The sequence below is a fragment of the Trachymyrmex septentrionalis genome, unplaced genomic scaffold (assembly GCF_001594115.1).
Source record: "Trachymyrmex septentrionalis isolate Tsep2-gDNA-1 unplaced genomic scaffold, Tsep1.0 scaffold73, whole genome shotgun sequence".
NCBI lineage: Eukaryota > Metazoa > Arthropoda > Insecta > Hymenoptera > Formicidae > Trachymyrmex > Trachymyrmex septentrionalis.
This window is the reverse complement of record NW_017305916.1, coordinates 644169-658958: the sequence shown is the minus strand read 5'-3', so window position 1 is coordinate 658958 and position 14790 is coordinate 644169. Positions and strand designations below refer to the sequence as shown.

The following is a 14790-nucleotide window of genomic DNA, read 5'->3' as shown; positions in this document are numbered from 1 at the left end:
TATATAATTTTATGGTTTAAAAAAACGATAATTAAAAAAATTAAATTTCCCAAAAAAGAGAAAATCATTTTTCAATTCAACAGAAAATGATTATTGATTAATCAAATAATGTCGACAAAAATAATATTTTCTTAACATGATCAAATATTATTTTTGTCGAATATGTTTCACAACCCTTAAAAAAATCACCCTTGTTAAGTTGTAACAATTTCTTTTAACCACCTTTATTAATTGTAACGATTTCGAAGATTCTGTATAAAGTTAGGTTAATTCATTTTTAATATAACTAAAAGTTAACGTCTATTTAATTTATCTATAGTAATAACTCAAAAACGTTTTTATAAATTGTGTTTTAAAGTAAAGAATATGTTTTGAATGTTCATACTTCGACTAATTGTAAAACAAAAAATATTATTTCCGTAACAATTTCATTTAAAATTTATATATTTGCTTAAATAGGAATAATTATTGTAATCGTAACGGTATTTACGAGGCTTAATTTTTGAAGCAAGGGAACGATACATATATATACAAATTGCCCGTTTTCAACTGTTAATATTCACTTATTTGCAGAATAACATCTTCGTCCTTCTCTCAAAAAGACTATCTAATTTATCATACTTTCCTTAATATTACACAGCACTTCGTGATTTTTCGAAATTATTCTAGTGTATATTATAATTCACCGTCAAACGATTATTTGATATGACGTTCTCGTATTCATTACCGACAACAACGCGTACAAGCGTGTTCGAGCATCTGGACAGGATCACAGAGTGCAGTTCCGACCGAACGCCTGTCTAGTCGATACACTCCGATTTGACGATTACTCCGTTTCTCAAGCCCGATTTAGAAAAGCGACGCGTCTATTTCTTGCCAAGGTCAAAGACGTTAGACGGTTATTATGAATTTATCCGCGTCATCCGCATAAAGTCTGTCTCGTCGAAAATGAGACACGTCGGAGCGGATATCACGATGTCTGTTAACGTTAACTCCGTACGCGCACTCACGCGAATGAAATTCGCGCGCGTCAAAAGAATCCGTGTGTCGCTGATCCGTGACTACCGCGACACTCGAAACAGGCGGAAGCGTATCGCTGTCTCCAGCGTGAAATTCGGAGTCTCTCGACAGGCTGTCGCGGATGTCGGTCAACCTGTCTGTAACGCGCGGCCGACTGACGCGACGTCAACCCTTTCTATCCATTTTTCTCTCTATTTCATTTTTTTTTTTTTACAACGGACTCACCTGCTACGAAGTCGATCGAATCACTCCATAATGTCACTGTCAACGGCTGACTTCGGCCTCGGAAGATCGTCCTCTCCGGGAGTCTGGATAGCCTGGATACAAGACACAAACACTATCAACACGTACGTTCGAGCGTGGAAGATAATTCGCGACACGATTCGAAAATCGACACGGCGAAAAGAGAAAAAAAAAAGAATAGAAGGAGCACGACAACAGAGAGAGGAAGAGAGAGAGAGAGAGAGAAAGAGGAAGAGAGAGAGAGAGAGAGACAAAGACAGAGAGAGACAGAGACAGAGAGAGATATAGAGAACGACGAACGTTACACGTCCGGTTTCGCGTCCGCGCGTGCACTGACTTCTGCTCTGTCTGTTCAGGCGCGCCAGCCCGCAGTCCATCCACCTTGGGCCACTGTAGACTCGTCGCTAGGTTGCCATGGCGACCGGTCAACAGCACGCGCAGTCGGCGCGAGCGAGACGCCGTCACGCGGTTGTCGACGGGGTTAGAAGGGTCGAGACAAGAGAAAAATTTCTACGTTTTGTAGAAAATTCCTTTGAACAAGTGGAAACATATAATGAAATCACATCGCGACATCAATCGTAACAAGAAAATACGTATTATATGTACATTTAAAACGTATTATGACAGAAAAATCCCTCCCTCCCTCCCTCTCTCTCTCTCTCTCTCTCTCTCTCTCTCTCTCTCTCTCTCTCTTATTCTCATGAAAATACGTAACTAAAGGCACCAAAATACAATTAATACAACTAATAATATTGAGAGAAATTAAAATCAGAATGCTGCTGTTAAATGTATAGTATAATAAAATATATCACTATATGTAATTGGTAAAAATTATTAAAAGCTCGCATAAAAAGCTCGCTTTAACGATTTATAATTCGCGCTGGATTTTAGGGGATAAAATTCTATCGCGTGTATTTTAATATCATATACGTATTTTTAATTTGTTAAACGCTTTTTTCTGTATTGTAGAGCAAATAAAATTTAAAATTAAAATTCTATTGTGAATTAATACTGAATTATTACAAATTATAGGTTCTCTAAATTAACTAAAATAAAATTTGTAATATTTAAAAAAATATTTTGTAATAAGAAAATTTGCAGAAACTGGCAAAATGTTAATTCTGCATGTTAATTAAGTAAACCGCAACAATATTCTTAATGAGAGAAAAATAAGATTCAGCAAATTCGTGGATGTGTATGTAACTCTTTCTTTTACAATGCAAAAAATATGTTATAATTAATAAAAATAAACATCAATACAGATAATGATTTGTATACAATTATAAATTGAATATTTTCGTATATTTCTCGAACATGTATATGTATCGCAATGATCAGCAATTATTATTTTATTATTCTCGTCGCGATCGAGTTTGCAATTCATTTTTTAGATCGCATTTGCATCTCCATTTTCCGCGCATTTCAATCGGCACAAAGTAGGAAAGTATAGAAAATCAATAATACAGTTTAATAACTTTCTCATGCACCAGGCTAAAAAAAAATTCGGATATTTCGACGTTTCACAGTATGTAGGTATCTAGAGAATTAATAACGACCGCACGTTGAAAAGGACCGTCGAATCTCGACTCTCGATCATGGCCGAGGCCGTCAAATAAACTGATGCTGCAGAAACGTATTCGCGAGATACATAAGCTTTTCATCAACGCAACAGATTTTCTGTGATCAGCGCATCATTATTTCAATCTTTTCTCACATATATACTTGTTTCACGTATGCTAACAATTCGAGAAAGTCAGTAGAATAATTCTCAATGTTCATAGTAAATTATAGAAGATAAAATAAGTACATTTTCAATGGTTGAAGACTTAAAATGAAAATGCAGCCGAGTAGCAAAAAATAAAATTAATGAAAATGAAGTTAACGATCGAAAAAAATGCAAACAGCTCTCCCTATGGACAAGAAACATTATTTACCTCAAAAATGTATTTCCGCGTAACTTAGCTTCACTATTATACAAATTCAATTATCCATAAATTACCGAGTTCCTAATTTATTAATTAAAGAATTTGCATGCTGAAGAAAATCTCTCGCGACTGAATAAAACGCACAGATAAGACGGGCAAACAAGAAAGATGGGCGGCAAGGAAGAAAGGAGGGGAAATAAAGAATGAGGCAGAGAATTCCGGGCTGGATTATGCGCATCGTGGAAATTAATAAGAGGCACGATGTAAACGTGCACGGTTGAAACGCACCCTCCACGAAGAAAAGGATCGTTAATACCAGGCTTGTTTTACTATTTCCTCCTTTTTTTTTTTTAATGCCGCTCCACAGGACGTCGATGCGACTACGCGAATACGTGACTTCCAACTCGAGCATCTCATAAATACGAGCAAATTCCCTCAAGTGGAGAGGCGAACGATTCATTCAACGGCGAAAGCGCGGACGAAATGTCTACGGCGAAGTTTCAAAAAAGAAAAAGACACACACGCACACACACACACACACGCACACATACACACACACACACACATGTACACGAAACTCGAGGGGAGAATTGCGAAATTAATTTACTCGTGGTCATAAGTGAACCACTTGTTTCGTACGTTCGCCACATATATACGGTCCATGCTAGAATGGAGATTTTTTTTTATCCGCGTCATTGCAGGTATACAAAACGACCCAATACTTCTGATGCAGAACTGCAAAATTAATTACGGTTGATTTCAATAATTTATAAAAAGACTAAATAAATCTTTATCTCACAATTTCGTTTAATAGCTTGTTATTCTGCCGCTACCACTATCGCAAATTAGAGTCTATATATAATAACCATAAATTAATGTATAATAATTTTATCCCAATTTAATCTCGATTTAATCGCATTACTATAGTTCCGTAATAAAGTGGCTAATTATTGTCGCGTACATCAATATGATTATTATTTTAATCTCTCGACGATCGATAATCGTGATGCCCGAGTAAAAGCGCGAGTTATTACTTTATAGGAAAAATTACATGAATTATTAAAGCATCCTCGCGATATATAACGCGCGTTTAGATTCGTGCGTAGAAAAGGATTGGAAAATACGAAATTAGATTTACGAAATACGATTATTCTACACGAGTCGATTTAGCACGTACTTCGGCTCTACGCATCATGATAACGTAACGTTAGTCGTAGAATTTCACTGCAACGCAACGTGCATTCAAACGTGCCTGTAATCCCCGACTATCTCCAATGTATGAATTACTCCCGATCTATTTTCGAAATTAGGCTAAACTGCAATAACTACCCAGCATAAACGCGCAGCCTTACATATAAGTAACACGCCGCACATGTTCATCCTATTTTTATCCTATCGAATGGCTCGAGAATGTCTCGCTTTTGTGCGAACGAGTAAAAATGCAGGAGAAATGGAAAACGTAGCTCGTTTTACAAATTTCTCTGTAAAGGTTTGCGAAAAGATAATCCTCCAACATTTTCCTTATGCCCGTTTCATACCAATGTAATTTCATTTTAATCTCGGTTCAATTAACTCTTCATCTTTTTTCTGATTTTAAAAATTAGAAAAAGGTAAGAATAAGTCGAAACCAAGATTAGAGTTACATTGGTAGAAACCTGTATTAATATAGTTCTCAACTGTCATCTTTGTCAAGTTAATAATTTATGATAAATGTGCGTATCTATTAATTAAACACTTTCAATTATTAGAGTCTTATATTTGATAATATCTTTTTGTGCATCTTATATTTCATGTCTATGTTTTTAAAGCACACTTACTATTCAAAAATATTAAGACAAAATATAAAATATGAACAATTTAAAAATGTAAAATTGTAAATTTAAAATCACTTTTTAAAGTTCAGAAGGTCAGAAGATGACCAAAAATGTCAATATACATATTTAATTTACGTCATACATATATCCTTTGATATTTATCTTATTAAAATATATTAATTAAAATTCATTAATAATACAATAGATGATTATCATAATAAAAATTACAATAAAGAAGCATCAATCAAGATAACATCAGCATAAAAATATAACTCATTAATTATACTTTAAGCTTCATGTATATCATAAATAAATATTATAAAAAAAAAATAAGTAAAGTGTTTATTATTGATTTTCAATATTAATGTAATTTTCGCAATAATTCTAATATTTTTATCTTCTAAAAAAATCTTCTAATAAAAACGTCTTCGTACTACCATTCATCTAAGGATTTTCTTTACGCAGGAAATTACACGGAAAATTCATAAAGTGTTTTGTTCAGCATTACGCTGTTCCGAAGTTGATAAATTTTCATTAAGTTCTGATCACTCTTCCTGTTCTAAGATTTCTCGTCAATTTAACCCGCCTTTTTCACTATATAGAAGCAGAAAGCCTTCATTTAATCATACAGCAAACAAAAACTCTTTGTGTCATGTTTTATAGCTCGCACGCAAAATCGCGCATATTTTTAACGTTTCGCGGTGAAAGAAACACTAGGGAACGAGGCCACACATAAATCTAGTTAAATCTAGGAAAAGCATAGCCAAAGCAATGAAGAAACATGCGCGCAAACGTTACAACGACTTTTCGTGGTTTATGGATACGCCGGTAACAAAACTACGCAAAGTCCATTCAAATCTCTCTCTCTCTCTCTCTTTATGCTCTCGCACATCATTTGCCCGGGTTTTCATAACCCTCGACCTCCTCCGGACATTTTACTCGCCGATATGGTTACCTCGGTCTTCCATCAAAGGCGAAATCGGGACATTCAAACTCGGCACAGCCGAATTGCTTGCATCTGCCGCAATATTGGTGGCTTAGAAAATGTCAGTAACTCAGTCAGATACGATTATTGAACGTTTTTAGAGACTGCGAAATAAGATAAAATCTGAACTTTTATATCCAAGAGTTATATTCAGAGAAACGCTTTCTTAGTAAGAATTTAATTTAAAGTTTAATTATCGGGCTATTTAATATTATATATTAAAGGCTGAGAAGTAGGGGAAGATGAGATTATATTGTTAATACTTGGCACAAAGAATCGATATATATCATTAAGATCTACTTAAATTAAAGCACACCGTGCTTTTTTCTCAAATTACGGGTAAAAGAAAATTTAAATTGATTTCTTATAAATTAGCATGAGATAGCGTGACAATTTCATCGCAACAACGCAAATGATTATAGTTACTCAGAAATCTAAAAGAAGACAACCGAAATCCTATCAGAGTACACTCTTTATTCGAAAACACGATAGGATTATCTCGTCTCGAGATGAAAGCGTAAATTCTGTTCGCACGACTGACACACAATCGCGCTAGTGCAATTTGTATCCATAATTTTAATCTCGCGAAAAACGCAAATACCCTTTAGCGCGAGAGCTCGGGGAATCACGCTATGGTCGGTTTCCCCTGTCGAATGGAAGAAAAAGAGAACCGCATTCACTGCGCCGGAGTCTTCCGCGCGTATTAGCGCCACGCCGGCGAAATGATAACGAATCGCTTTTGCGAAATTACAGTGCGCGCGTATGGATGGTACGCTAGGGTTGGATGGTGATTTTTACGAGATCTAAAGTTAATCCCTCCTTTTGATACAGCAAGCGCGCTGGATCCTTGGAAACTCTTCAAATACTCTATTTTTAAGTGCAGATACGTTATTAATCCTTCATATAAACTAAAATGTAACATCGCTTTCTGCTCTTAGAATGTTTTATATATACGTATTAAAATGCCGGTAATGTTTAACAGAAAGCTTCGAAATTAGTTTGCCTAAGCGTGGTTGTAAGTTCTGGTTGTAAAAATAAAAATCAACCAAGTGACAAATACGAGGAGAATATTCGACTGTGATTGGACAATTCTTATAAATACAATTACACTTACAAACTACGTTTACGCAATTGTAGAATTAACTCTTAAGTTATTCTCGAGAAACTAAATTCCCTTTTCTTCTGTACAACGTAATATATAATGTTACTTAACTACAATTCGTATTAGATCGACGAGAAAATTAATAATAAATTAAGAGCAATAAAAAAATCTATTTTTGGTGAAAAAAAAAGCGGATCTTAGTGTTTAAATCCCTCTGAGGAAGATTATTCCGCAGTGCTCTTTGACAACACCCGAAAGCCTACAATTCATTAGTTTTCGTGTAGATGCGTCCCTGTAGCGGCTACGAACGGATCGGAGCGGTGGATGGACGAAAGGAAGAGTGAGAAGGAAAAGCTTTTCCCGCTGGCGGTGAATCGAGCACGCGTAAATTATCATTCATCCGGCGAACGTGACGCGCAAAAGAGGAGCGCGGTAGCATGAAAAAGGACAAAGAGGATCGTGAACGGCGGATGAGAAAGAAGGGTAGAACGGACGGGGGAGGAGAGGACGGCATCCGGTCGATCTCGTTAATGGCGAGCCAGAGGCATCGAAGCTAACCCCGATTCGACACACATACGAAAAAGCTTTCCGGCTTGTCGTCCGCATGGATTTGTGTCAACTGCGACGCGAAGCGGCAGCCACGAACTTTACGAGAGTGCCATCGGAGGAGGCAAAGGCATGGCGATGGGGGTGGAAGAGCGAGAGGAGAGGGATACGCCTGTCGATATTCACAAGCTCGCTAAATTACGAGAACTTCGTTTCTGCTCAAAATCTCTCCTTGAAGGTGCGAGCGCTTCCGCTTCTAGGACAGCGACGGTCCTCGAGAAATACCGGGAAGTATTTCTGGTTTCACTCCGTGACTGTCAACGTGGATCCGGCGTTTACTTTATATATGAAAGACAAATTTGTGATTGAGACATTGCAAAAAATTATGATGCATTTGTATTGTATTGCTCTTTATATATAAGGATCTGGGTAATAAAAAATAGTGCCAAATAATTCGGACAATCGGACATCTGCTGTAATAAAATAATCCTAAAATAATGTTACATTAAAAAAAAATTGAAAGTTAATAATATATATACTATATATATATACGAATATAACACAGTTAACGATGCATTAAAAAACGAATAATTATTACATTATATTATATAACCTGTAAAATTACATATAATATTACATAAATATACATATTGTATTATTATCTAACATGCAAAATAAAATGAATTTTTGTTTTAGTGAGCTACTTCCTATTATTTTACAATAAATCATTTTTACTTCCAACAAATTTATAATACCTTTTAATAATTTTAATACATTTTGGATCTTTTTTATATTATAGTTAAGAGGAGGAGTTGGCTTACTGAAATAAATTAGTTTGTAAAAAAATTTTTTGTAATTACTACATTATATATTGTCTCTGAGAATGGCTCGAAACTGAGCCGAAACATGTAAGCGGATTAATTATTAATAAAGTTGTTTTGTTAAAACAACTTTATTCTACCGTTTTATCCTTCTTTCCCATCCGCCGTTCACGATCCCCTTTGTCCTTTTTCTTTTATATTTTACATTTATATACTTTATATTTTATTGATTTGCACAAGAATTACCATGCTTGACTCCTTTGCGCTGTTATATCCAACCATGTTGCATCATTAAGGGGTCTTTAGGAATTAATTTATATTTATTTATTATAAAATCATAAAAAAATATGAATAATTATCCAATAATTACCAAAAAAATGTTAAACGATTGTAATAAAGAACTTTACGATTGATAGAAACTATTCGTCTAATTTATTTAAGATTATTAGTACATATACTTCATTTTGTATGCTTTTATTTGAGCAATATATATTCCTTTCGCGCGCGAGATGACGTTATATAAATATTAAATAATTAAACGCCAGAGATATCATATTTCTAAGCAGCAATATTACGGCACAGCGTTATTTAGTTTCTCGCACTGCTTATTCCAGCATAGCGCCATTAGAGGCCTTAATACGACTTCCATCACGTTTACGATACCGTTTTTGGACCCATCGGCGCATGCCATGTCCCCGATTCATCCCTGCAGTGTCGGAAACGCGATTATCGCGGTGCAATGCCGTAGGAGGTGCGCCGCCATTAAATCACAAGTACATTATGCGAGATTAGAGCCTCGAGAATGAATATCCAAAGCGAGACTGGCGCGGCTTCGTGCCTGCCTGATACACCCTGCTATCTCGCTTAAACACCCACGAAGAACACACCTAGAATCCCCGTTGCACCGTGCGTCGCTTCGACAGTGCTTCGGTACTATACTTCGGTTATCGTAGTTGCATTCGAGCCAACAGCGAATAACGCGAATTCACACGCGTCGCGACATACACGTGGCCTTCTATGGCACACATGCGTGTAACACGAAGCGCCTGTATCGCGAGGCACAAGGGATCGGAAGTAGAATCAGGAAATAGGAGCTACAACTCAACGTTCGCGTACGGCGATCGTACTACATGCGCGATGTAACGTTCAGCAATGTTCAGAAAACAACACCGTGCGCGCATATCTTCCTTAAGTTGATTTAGCTTCAAAGAAACAACGTCATATTAACGTATGCATCTAATAAATAATAATCTGAATTTAAATTAATTTAACATATCTTGAATTAAAACTGTTCAATGCTATTATTTTAATTAAGTTAATAGCATATCGAGTAGGAGCAATGTGACCTATAGAAATGATGAAAAACAACTCAAATTATAGGTACAATGTGACATTATATGAAAAATAATGACTTTAAAAAACTAAATAATCAAATTATATTTTCATGACATAAAATCAATATTAAAATAAAGCTCATGGGCATTTCTTTATAGACACAGCAAACAAGTTTTACAAGAAATCAACATGTCGAACGAACTTAATGGTATCTATATAGAGAGTGAAACATCCCTTTGAAAAAAATCGGTTTTCTTTCGAAGCAAATTATTGTCAGAACTATAAAAAATATTTCTAACAAAAATTGAATGGTTTTAAGAGTACTTTATAGTAATAAACATTTTTTTTTTATTTATTTATTATAAGCAAAAATTTTTTTTCATTACGATTATAAAGTACTCGTAAAATCATTCTATTAAGAAAATTTTTTCTTTTTTTATTGTATAATTTCGACAATATTCGCTTCGAAAGAAACTAACCGAGCGTATTTCATCCCTAATGTTCAGATTCCCACCCGAGTGCTCCAGGTATCATTTTGTCTTTGTACATTACATCTTAACATTCGGTGAACGACAAAGATAAAATGATGCTTGAGTGACTCATTGACAGGTACAAATCTTAGGTCACAGTCTTAAAAGTGCATATAAGCACGTATCCCTTAAAAATGTCTCTTATTTTGGTCTGGACTACAACATTTAAAAGTTCATCGCAGGGGAATATTTCCTTGCGTTTTCTTGCAAGTGTCTTATAATACGCAAAGTCGACGCAATGACTAGATGCAGTTGGAAAGAATTTCCGCTTTCCGAGTTTTCTTCGCACGGTAATTAAACGGATAGAATTTATAGGAAAATTACCGAGGATAGAAAAGTGCGAGGATGAAAGACGCGTACGAGAGTAGCGAGGCATGGCTGGAAATCGCGAGGAAGAAAAAGTTAATTTCCCGCTTTCCTTCCTCACGGCATTATCTTCCTATTTATCTATCTCTTTCCGTGGCTTCTGTCCGAGCAGACGCGGCCGACGCCGCCGACGCGACGTGTGCGCCGGGTGAGATGAGAAAGTGCGCGATTTAATAACGCGGCCTGTCCTTTTCGCGAAAATAATTGCTCGCGTCGTTTCCTTCTCCTCGACAATTATCTATCTTTTTTTTCACCCGCACTATGTGTCCTTTCCAATTTCGCGACTACGAACGTCCGTCGCTCGCGGTATGACACGGTCGGTTTTTATTCGCGATTTCGCGTTCGTCCGAATAACGAGACTCTGGACTACGTTCCGCGATTGGAAATGATCCATAGGAAAAAAAAAGAGCGCCGCGCCATTCACTCGCTATTGCCCGCGTTTAATGCGATTCCATGCACGATATATAATTTGCGATCCGACGTGAACCATGGCGTCGTCCTCGGGCGCGGCATGGACTCAATTTAATTTCCCGAACGTACCGTTACCGTTTTTCCGAACGTTTTTGCTTATGAAAATAATAGCGCGAATATTTGTCGCATTTCGTTATGAGAGAGAGAAAGATTCCCTCTTTTTTTCCTTCTTTTTTTTTTCATAAATTGACTTTCATCCGATTACTCCAAACGGTCACCGCTCAAAGCGGAAATATTTATCTACAAGCGTTTCAAAGAACGGAGCTTTGCGAATATTTAAACGGTCACTGTGGGTTTTTACGCTATTTTATATTTTACTTTACGCTGCCGTGCTATTTTGTCGTAATTCAGCACACTGATTTATCCTACCGCACTCTAATATTTAAATACCCTGTGGTATCACGTAGCACAATAATATATGAAATAAAAGTTGTGATTGTTCTCCTGTCGTTTTGCTGCTTTTAACCCGACAGTGTATCCGACGTCATCTTAATACGAGTATGAAGAGCAGTAACAAAACTCAATTTACTGACCAAAAATAAGGCCAAGAGTGAAAAGCTTTTAGTACTTCCTTTTAGTACGTTGACAAATATGCGACTTATCCAGTGCCCCTGAGCGCGCACAAAATTTTCCTCACGTTAAGATTATTATAATGGAATCCCGAAATTGCACGGTTGTTAGTTATTGCTAAAATGATATGGTTCGGAATAATTCGCGCAGCGTCCAGAATAAATTAATAATTTAATTAAATAAAATACGCGCGACATAACTTGTAAAAATTAATATTCAAGAATTCTTTTTGTCATCATCAGGATAACACGCATAAACTATTCACTATATTCACGGTTTACTTTACATTTCTGCTGAAATGATAAATTTTTTGTCGTTTGTACAGGCAAAATTATTTTGTGCTTTTCTCAATTAGAAAATAATGTTATAGTAAAAAGTTACTTCTACACAATGCAAATTTTTAGTTTTAAAAACGTTATTAACATGTTCAATATAATGAAGAAATGACAATGTTAATTAAACGATCGGTATTCGATACTCTTATCTATATAAATAGCTAATTTCAATATACTTTTACGAACGTAAGCAATATTTTTCTGAAGGATGCGCAGATAATTAAGAAAACCGTAAAACATTGGAATTTTCTAGATATCGGTTTGTGGATATCCTACAACTTCTATAATTGGGTCAAGATAAATCGAATAGATTCTTTTCATTTTTTTGACATCCGATAAATTAATGCCTTCCGTGAAACGAAGGGATATATTATAGTCCGAGATTATGTTGAGACCGCAAATTCCATTATCCATTACAGCAATTTAATCAATAATCTAATTTACGAGTGTTCAAGGAAACAGATAATACCATAATTTTATCCATAGATCTATCTATATGCATAGGAGTCGAATCTCGACGATATAAATATGAGAATAAATCAAAATGTCTTTATTTACTTTTTCCACCGCCAATAATGAAAGTTATGCTTACAGTTTATATGTATGTATATTACGCTGTATCTATAGAATCTCTCTTTTCTAATATGCCAAATTTATCGCATTGAAAATATCCAACAACACGTAAAGAACACGTATCATTTTGCCTTTAAAATTGGATACCCGATCTCCAAGTATTCGTCTGTTCGAAAAATTTCCTTTTGAAATATAATGATAATATTTAATAAACTTATTATTATTATCATTATATTTCAAAAGGAAATTTTTAAATGTTTTATTTTCTTTGTACTACATATTAATAAAGTTATTAATATGTACAATACAATAGTATAAAAAATATAGAACAATGTGTAAAATAAAACGCAATAGCTGAAGAAGCATATTAGTAATATCTTATCTTTTGACTGTGCTTCTTCAACAATGCTGCCTTTAGGAAGGAAAAAAAAATGGGTATAATTTGACATTATTAATTTAACAATGTCAAATTATACACTATTTGTTTTTTCTTATTGGTGTGTCTTTTTACCTTTCTGTAGAAAAAAAAAAGAACGGAGATTAATGAAAATGGGAATTACGATTAAAGCTAATTAATGTTGCAAAAATCGACTCTAAGTATCTTAATTATTCACTGCAACTTCGTTGCGTCAGTGCTCATATACGGTGAATATTCGTGAATGCCGCACATGAATCTCATGCACTCGTACATGAGTCGCATCGACTCGTCTAGTATACGTACTGAAATCTGTATAGAGCTTTCAGAGAGAAAGAGAGAAAGGAGAGCACGTCTTTTTGCTCAGCACGCAACAGTCGCGGCTGTTTCGTACGTACGAGAGCGGTAACGGAACACGATTTACGGGTCGAAAATAGAGCCGCGAGTGAAAAGCTTTTAGTCGTTCGTACGTCGGCAAATATGTGACTAACCCAGAGCTCCCAGCTACGTGTACGCGTGGGTCAGAGCCGCGCTTTCATCCACCTGTGTAATCGCTCCCTTTTCCTATCCTCCCCCTCCCCCCGTCTCGCGTGTGCTTCATGATCCGCTTGCTTTTTCGCTTCCTCCGCAACAACCCCCTATCCCTGTCTTCGTCCGACCGAAATCGTAGTCTTGAATACGTATTTACCGGTACATGGGAACAAAATTAAAACGCCGCTGGTGCGAAGATCGCCGAGTGATCGTCGCAAATGGCGATGCATGCAATATGGAAAAATTCTGTAAAAGAACTTATTTTAATTAGATTGTTCGTATTTTTTTTTATGTCCCTAAATTACAGAATATTATAGAACTTTTTAAGAAGAGAAAATTGGAACATGTATTTTGTACATCTATAAAAGATATTGTAGAAAACATGCATATATATAGGAAATAGATGGTGTGCTTTAACAAAGTTATAGCTTGCTGGGTGAGTTTAACATTTTTAACTAAGAAGATTTGACAGTTTGGTAAAGAAATTGTAAACTGTGAGCAATTATCAGTGCTAATTCAGCTAATTCGATTTTTGCTACAAAATTAAAATTGCTAATGTAACAAGTTTTCTTCATTACAGCGGCAAAGGAAGCGCTATTTTAAATGGCATATTTTATTAAAAATTTTGATTTATATATGGATTGATAGAAAGTTATCTTTGTTGTATTAACAAATTTGCTGTGCTATTACGACAAATATGATTACTTGTAATCACTAATTTTATTCAACTGTGCTACGTTAATATAGAAAACTAACTGTTCGCATTACGACTGTAGATTTGCTGAATCAGTGAAAAGCTTTCAGCTTTTTTCCTTGCATTTATGTACGAAAGAAAATGGTTATATTTAAAGATCAGTGAAATGTCTTTAATAGCATAATTGTAGAATTGATCAAACAACAGACAGTTCTAGAATTGCAAATTCAAACAGTGCGGTGTGCTGAAAATAACACGTGGGAATATATTTTTTTTTTGTTATTACTATTACATCGTAGAAAAATTGGAGACTTATACAAAGAAGAACCATACCATTCTAAGCAACACTAGAACAAACGCATTTGATTTGCATATCGTCTTGCATTCACTCTGCAAACTGCAAACGGCGGAGTATACTGCGCCGTGTGGTAATATTCAAACAGATATATTTTCAACTTTCACGGGCTGCTGTTTATCCGCGCAACAACCAGTGAAGATAGGTATATATATATAT

The 14790-nt window shown here is 35.5% G+C and overlaps 1 protein-coding gene across 3 annotated transcripts in view; it reads right to left on the bottom strand.

The window, feature by feature from the left end:
- Positions 1–14790, bottom strand: part of LOC108753930 (protein rhomboid-like) — a 181803-nt gene that overhangs the window by 123119 nt on the left and 43894 nt on the right. Inside the window, exons 1-2 of one of the 3 annotated variants that reach the window (XM_018495928.1) lie at positions 1564–1585; positions 1246–1337 (exon numbers count right to left, since the gene is read on the bottom strand). The gene's annotated coding sequence lies outside the window, so the exon portion shown is untranslated. Of the gene's footprint in view, positions 1–1245; positions 1338–1563; positions 1586–14790 lie in introns of those variants that run through there. The other 2 variants (XM_018495929.1, XM_018495930.1) reach the window with 2 other exon arrangements.